Source organism: Nyctereutes procyonoides, unplaced genomic scaffold (genome assembly GCF_905146905.1).
Source record: "Nyctereutes procyonoides isolate TBG_1078 unplaced genomic scaffold, NYPRO_anot_genome, whole genome shotgun sequence".
In the NCBI taxonomy this organism is placed as follows: Eukaryota; Metazoa; Chordata; class Mammalia; order Carnivora; family Canidae; genus Nyctereutes; species Nyctereutes procyonoides.
In genome coordinates, this window is record NW_026575032.1 from 16,053,265 (window position 1) to 16,060,810 (window position 7,546).

A 7,546-nucleotide genomic window follows, 5' to 3' on the forward strand; every position below is an offset into this window, starting at 1 on the left:
GATGCTGAGATCTGCTTTCTTTGAGAAAACAATTTATTGAACTGAACTGTAGAAAAAATTATTGAGGAATCATTACTACTATACCAAGGAGAGTTACAATCATTCTGAAGTTTTTACTGAGTACATACACTTTCCAGAACCTTATAAACTAAGGATAACTTTTGTCCAGAAAAGTAAGAATACTTGCTTACAATGCAAAACCAAGTCTCAGCTGTAAAATAAAACCTTAAGAAATAACATCAGCAACAGGAAAAGCAAAAATTCTACATACTTCTCTGACAATTCTAATAAAAGGATATATTTGTTTTTCCAAAAAAAATTTTTTTTAATTTTTTTCTATAAAAAAAGGAAGTTTTTTTTTTCTATAAGAAGGAAGACCATTAAAGAAACTCAGATGTCTGAGTGAACTATGAGAGGGTTACAAGGAAATTATAATTGGAGACAAGAGTAAGAGCAATAAAGATTTCTCTTTTCTATTTCTCTTTTCAAGCTGTCTTTTCCCCACATTCATCTTTTCTAATTGGTAAGTAAGTGATAGAAATTAAATGGGTAAATTCAAAGTGTTAAATTCCTTTAGTTTCCAAATGATGACCTGCTTTTATAATAAGTGTTTTTCTTTGTTTTGTTTTTTTAAGTAGGCTCCTTGCCCAAAGTAGGGCTCAAACTCACTGCCCGAAATCAGGTGCTTTACCAACTGGCTGAGATACTTTACCAACTCAGCCAGCCGGTCACCCCTCTTTGCTTATTTTAAATTGACTCTTTAACAATTAGGAAAAGTACCTGCTTGTTGAAAAAAAAAATTAAGACTTATTTGTTTATTTTAGAGAGAGAAAGAGAGAGTGCATGGAGTGGGGGAGGAAGGGCAGAGGGAGACAATCTCAAGCAAACTCCCCACTGAGCCAGGAGCCCTGCTCAGGGCTCTATCCAGCCACCCTGAGATTATATCCTGAGCTAAAATCAAGAGTTGGATGTTTAACTGATTTAGCCACCCAACCAACCCTGAAAAAATCTTTTTAATATAAATGTACATGTAGTAAAATGTGAACTCCCCACATCTCATTTCCATTCTCACTTCTCAGGGCTTGCCCTGCTTAACAGTTTTTGTTAAGGATCTTTCCAGATTCTTTTCTGGGCAGATAAAATATAGTTTTTCACATGAATATAAATATATGCTTATTTTACATATGGTTCTACCACTTTCTTTGTTTTCTTAATATGCCAAGTTCACACAGCTGCAAAGGCCGGGCATTGAGACATGACTGTTGGTATCACTCCAGGACGTACTTTGTTTCCAGTACACAGTTGCCAATAATTTAGCACCAATCTGGGAAGACTGGTTTAGCAGTACTATATAGTTATATGACATCAGTTGAATTCTTAATTCAACCAAGACTTTTTTTAATAGCATTTTCTTTTATTTTTTAAGTAGGCTCCATGCCCTACATGAGGCTTGAACTCATGACCCTGAGATCAAGATTCATATGCTCTACTGACTCAGCCAGCCATGTGCCCCCAGTCGAGACTTTTTTTTTAAATAGGCTCCATGTCCAGGGTGAAGCACAGTTTGAACTCACCACCCTGAGATTGAAACCTGAGCTGAGATCAAGAGCTGGACGTAACCCACCCAAGCACCCCAAAACATTCTTGATCAGAGACTTGTAAATACCCAACAAGCAGAAAATAAAATGTGGTACATCAACTAGAGCATATATCAATTATGAAAATTATAAAAACTATGTTCTGACATGGAAAAGTGATTGTGGTGAAATCTTAAAAGAAAAATGGTATCTTCTGGTGATATTTTCTAAAACAAGAGATTTTTACACCAAACCTAAGTTGGTATCTTCATCTCCTATAACAAAACTGCCACCTAGATTTAATGGAAATTTCCCCCTTTAAAAAAATATAAAGTCCTGTCTCCCAGGGCAGATATAATAAAAGCCTTTTAGAAACTCTAAAGTTGGTAAGACTGGATGGCTCAGCAGTTGAGCATCTGTCTTTGGCTCAGGGGGTGATCCCGGGTTCTAGGATCAAGTCCCACATCGGGCTCCTGATAGGGAGCCTGTTTCTCCCTCTGCCCATGTCTCTGCCTCTCTCTCTCTCTCTCTCATGAATAAATAAATAAAATCTTAAAAAAGGAGAAGAAGAAAGAAACCCTCAGGTCATTAAACAATGATTATTAATTATTATTTTCCTACAGATGATGAGAAATTGGTATGGCTTGAACTGTGTCCTCTGAAAAGAAAGGTTGACACTAAATGACTTTTTCTTTTTTTTAAGACTTTATTTATTTATTTATTTATTTATTTATTTATTTATTTATTTGACAGAGGGAGAGAGAACACCAGCCTCGAGAGTAGCAGATAGAAGGAGAGAGAGAAGCATACTCCCTGCTGATCAGGGAGCCTGATGCAGGGGTTCCATGCGGGGCTCCTTGCGAGGCTCCACCCAAGGACCCTGGGATCATGACCTGAGCCAAAGGCAGAGTCTTAATCATCTGAGCTACTCAGGCACCCCAGATTTGACACTCTAATCCCTGGCACCTACAAATGTGACCTCATTCAATACAATACAATACAATACAATACAATACAATACAATACAATACAATAATTCAATTCAATACAATATAAATGTGACCTAATAGGGTCTTTCCAGATGTAATCAAGTTAAGATGAAGTTTTCAGGATGGACCCTTAAGCCACTATGACCAGCCTCCTAAAAGAAGAGACCCATTGGACACAGACACACAGAGAGAACACGCTGTGAGGACACAGGCTGTGATGAGACCCAGTTGTGCTGCCAGGAGCCAAGGAACACATGAGGTTGGCAGGAGCTGCAAGACGTGAGGAAGGAGCCTCGCCTGGAGGCTTCCAAGAGAGCATGGCCCTGCCAACACCTTGGCTTTGGACTTCTGGCCTCCGGAACTGTAAGAATGAGTTTCTGTTGTTTTAAGCCACCCAATTTGTTGTATTTTGTTACGGCAGTCCTGGACAACTAATACGGGAATCATCCAAGGTCTTCAAGAGAAGCTGGAGAAAACCAGTATCCACTGAGAACCTGCGATGTTGCTCCAGGCTCTGTGCTAGAGGTCTTACCTGTTTCTTTCCTGCTAAGGAGGACAGGGCATCTTACAGATAAGGGAATTGCAGCTCGGAAGCTAAATGCTGAAGTCCCCTCAGCTGGCAAGGGCTGAGGCTGGGCCCGTCCCCAAGCCCGCAGGGTTTCCAGCAGTGCTTGCAGAGCACCATTGCCAAGGACAGAGCCTCGGTCTGCGAACCGATTCAGCAGAATTGCGTACACGGATGTTAAACATCAGTTACGGGGCAACCTTTACCCAGGTGAACCAGGCCTTCGTGTCTCGCTGGAAGAGATGTGAATAAACAATCCCATCTGTTTACTCACAGACCTTCCTACTGAGTAGGAGAAGGAAAACACACTGTGGGTGCTAGGGTGAGCGATTCTTTCTTTGGGAAATACCAATCACAGGCCATATCCTAGTACCTAACCTACTTTTTGGTTTTAAAAGGTTGGCTTCAGGGGCCCCTGGATGGCTCAGTGGTTGAGGGTCTGCCTTTGGCTCAGGGTGTGATCCCAAGGTCCCTACATGGGGTCTGCCTCTCCCTGTGCCTGTGTCTCTGCCTCTCTCTGTGTGTCTCTCGTGAATAAATAAATAAAATCTTAAAAAAAAAAAATGAAAGGTTTGCTTCAGCCTTCATATTCTCTTAAGGCTTCAATGACAGCTAGCTGGTCAATGATAGAGCTGGTTTCCAGGGCCACCATTCATTGATAAAGTCCATATGGTGTGTGATTAAGACTTTAAATTCAAACTCTGGAGCCAGAGTGGCTGGGTTCCAATGTGCTGAGACACACGCCAAGTGGGTGGACAGTGGGCTAGGTTCAGGCCCCACCCAAACCTTCAGCTGGCGTCCTTGTGCAGGGTCCTACCCACCCAACCCTGCAGGTAGGTTTCCACACCCCCTGACTCTGGGGGGTAGTGTTCTCCGTGTCACACTATCCACCCAAAACATCGTACTGTAAAAATGAAGCCAAAACCGATCTGTGAGATCAAAACCATTGTATATTTGATACTCATGATACTGCTAATGAAATCACGCATTGCCTCCATCCAAAAAAGGAAAATAGAAACTTGGTATTACTCAATTCCCAGAGTTTTCCTCCCATGGGACCACACTGGGAGAAAAGGCAGGAGCACAGCACGGTGGTGCTGGGATTTAGTCAGTATAGCCCTTACACACTCATCCAATTCCATTTAGCAAGCAGGATCGGAACATGAAACCCTGGATATGGTTCGGGATATGTGTCTCCGGGAGGACTCATTAGCAGCTCATAGAGAAGAAGCCATTCCCTGGCGCCCCATTAATTACCGTGCTCCTGGCAACTCGGGCGGGCCCACATGCATGCCTTCTGCACAAAAAGGTCACATCCTGGCGTTGCTAGTCAGATCTGTGCAAGATCTCATTGCTGTTCATGGTTATTTCCCTGATAATCACTCCCTAGAGGTTGGTCTGGCTACAACCTAGAATAGTTGAGCATGGCAGTTTGCAAGATTTATGGAAAACAATTTTTCAGAAATGTGCTCTCAATTTTCATTGGGCAAATCCCTCTTTCTCTGGTAAGTGCTGGAGCATACGGAGCAGGTAAATGTTTTAATGGACAGCATAAAAGTAACATTTTTCTTCTGAAGTTGATGATCTTCACTTAGGGCTCCCAATCCCATTTTTTTTTACGATAGCAAGCGTTCAGCGCAAATTAGAGGGAGAGGGGGAAACTCTGATCTTTCAACCTCACTATCTCCACAGCGCAGTAATGACTGCGTCATTCCGCAGAATTACCCCCTCTGGTGCCTCCATCCTTGGGGAGCAAACTTTTATTGAATTGCTCTCCCCAGCTTTTAGTCTTCTCCCTGTCTTTTGTGTTATGTACATTGAACTCATTGCCTTCTAACACAGTTTAACACAATGAGATGAATATGGCCAAGGGCAGACTTTCCAGTCTCTGGGAGGAAAGATTTGTGGTAGAAACAATCACCTAATGAAAAGTGAGGGGAAAAAACACAGCGCAGGTAAACATTACCCATGTGGGTATGTGCAGCGCTTGGGTACTCTTCAGAATCACAACAATTGCCAACTGTTATTAATTTCTTCCTTTTTATGACATGAAAAAAACAATAGGGGTCTTAGAATCGGCATCTAAGTGTGAAGTTAAAGTCACAGCAATACAACCCATTCACCTGCTGGGCCACAACCATTCATTAAGCAGCCACTAGGCTTGACATGCCGATTTTTTATAGCCCCAGCGTAACCAACTATATGACGCTTACGCATGCTTTGGTGGCCTTCCTCTAGTTTCCCTTAATGCCTTCCATGTATCTCTAGCAATGCATTCATCACATTATATTGCAATTACCCGATAACACGTTTGTCCTCCAAGCTGACAGCGGCCCAGGGGCCATTGGAAGGGGCAGTGACACATTCTAGTCTCCTTTGAATGCTTGGCACCCAGACCCGGTGTGAAGTAATGAATGGCAACATGTGTTCCATAAAATAATGACAGCTCACACGGTAGCAAAGTAAGTTCTATTCTCCTAAGGCCCACTTTGAGAGTCAACAGGGAAGACTGGATCCCTCTGAGGAAGTAAGATGTTAAAAGGATAAGCTCTTTGTCCAAAAGTTAAATGTCAGGCGGGATGGGGCGACTGGATGATGGGCACTAAGGAGGGCATTTGATGGTATGAGCACTGGGTGTTATACTATATGCTGGCAAATTGAATTCAAATAAAATATTTTTTAAAAAGTTAAATATCAGGGGATTTTTTAAAAAGCTGCTATTAGATTTTCTTTTTAAGCATCGGAAGGACTTGCAGAGACCGTTTGGCAGACTCCACTCCTGTCTCTGCCCTCTATACGTAGAGAAACGGAGGTGATAAAATCGGCTTGAACTCATACACCTTGTTGGCCAATGAGTCATAAGTAGAGTTCAGGTTATTGGATTCCCCAACCATCCCCCCCTCCCATCCACACGCCTTGAAAGGCCAAACTGACCCACTGGGCAAAACAGACCATTCAAGGACTCACTTCTGCTCTTATAAATATAACTCTGTGTTTTAAAATGCAGATCAAAATAAAATAAAACAAAATGCAGATCATCTCTCCCAAAAGAGGCCTACACACCACCGCCATGTCTCTAGTGATCCCTGAGAAGGTCCGGCACATTTTGTGGGTACGCAGGTAATAGCCTTTGCCATCACTGCAGCTAACAGTGTCGGGCGAAGTTGTGCTCCAGTGACGTTGAGGAAAGCAGACGTCAGCTCGCCAAGAGAGCCAGAGAGCTCACTGAGGATGACGTGGGACGTGTGGCCACTACTGTGCAGAATCTAAGCCAGTGTAAGATCCCAAACCAGTTTTTGAACAGACAAAAGGACGAGAAGGATGGAGAGGACAGCCAGGTCCCAGCCAATGGTCTGGACAAGAAGCTTTGTGAAGACCTGGAGTGACTGAAGATGCAGGCCCCTGGAGGCTGAGCCACTCCTGGGGACTTTGTGTGGGAGGCCGGCCCACCACGATCGCAGGGCTCCAGGCCGCACCATGGGTGTGCCCGAGAGGAAATGAATCTGTAGGGGCCTTGTCTGTTAATAGTTTATACACCTAAAAATAAGTAAACAAACAAATAAAATGCAGATCAGAGGGGCGCCTGGGTGGCTCAGTCCATTCCCCTGTCTGCCTTCAGCTCAGATCAAGATCTCGGGGTCCTGGGTCGGGCTCCTCGCTCGGCAGCGAATCTGCTTCTCCTCTGCTCTTACCCTCACCCATGCTCTCTCTCTATCAAATAACTGAACAAAATATTTAAAAGTAAATAAATCAATAAAATTCAGGTTAGGGAAGAAATAGCCCGTAGGTCGTGTTGGGCCACCCCCTGGCAGTCTGAAGCTTACCTGCCCTCCCCACATCTGCTGCAGGATCTTGGCAGCCCTCCCCATGGTGCATGACACCCTCCAGGAAACCTCTCCTTACTGTTCTCTCATCCCCCAGGTCAATCAGATTCCCTGTGTGCACCAGCCGGGCACCTTGTACTCCCCACTCATAGGACTTGGCTCAGTTTAAAGTTACGTATTTGTGTGATTGTTTAATTACCAGGTGTGAGATGTGTCCTCCAGATTAGGTTCAGAGTCGCCAACCATGTCTCTGGGGATCAGAGGCATTCTGAAAGCACAGCCCAACACACCTTGCCTTCAACATTCCAATTTAGGAGTGGGAGTGGGGCCAGTGGGACGGCATCAAAACTATCTCTTCGAATCTACCTCACTTGCTGGTATGGATCCTTCAAGCTCGGTTCAAGGCCCACCCCAGCCCCTTGCCCCTGACCCACTTTAGGGCTCCAGGAGTCCAGGGTGGGTCTCCCTGAAGGCTCCTCTGGTCCCCTTAGATATCTCGTGCTCTCCCTGGTGGGTGCTGGCTCCCTGCAGCAGGGTGCTGCTGAGGCCTCCACGTTCCTCAGACCCAGCTTTGTGCTATTACGCATGAGC

General features: G+C 44.2%; 1 pseudogene; it reads left to right on the forward strand.

Moving 5' to 3' along the window:
* The first annotated feature begins 6,201 nt into the window (after positions 1 to 6,201).
* Positions 6,202 to 6,544, forward strand: LOC129504346 (40S ribosomal protein S18-like; annotated as a pseudogene).
* The last annotated feature ends 1,002 nt before the right edge of the window (positions 6,545 to 7,546 follow it).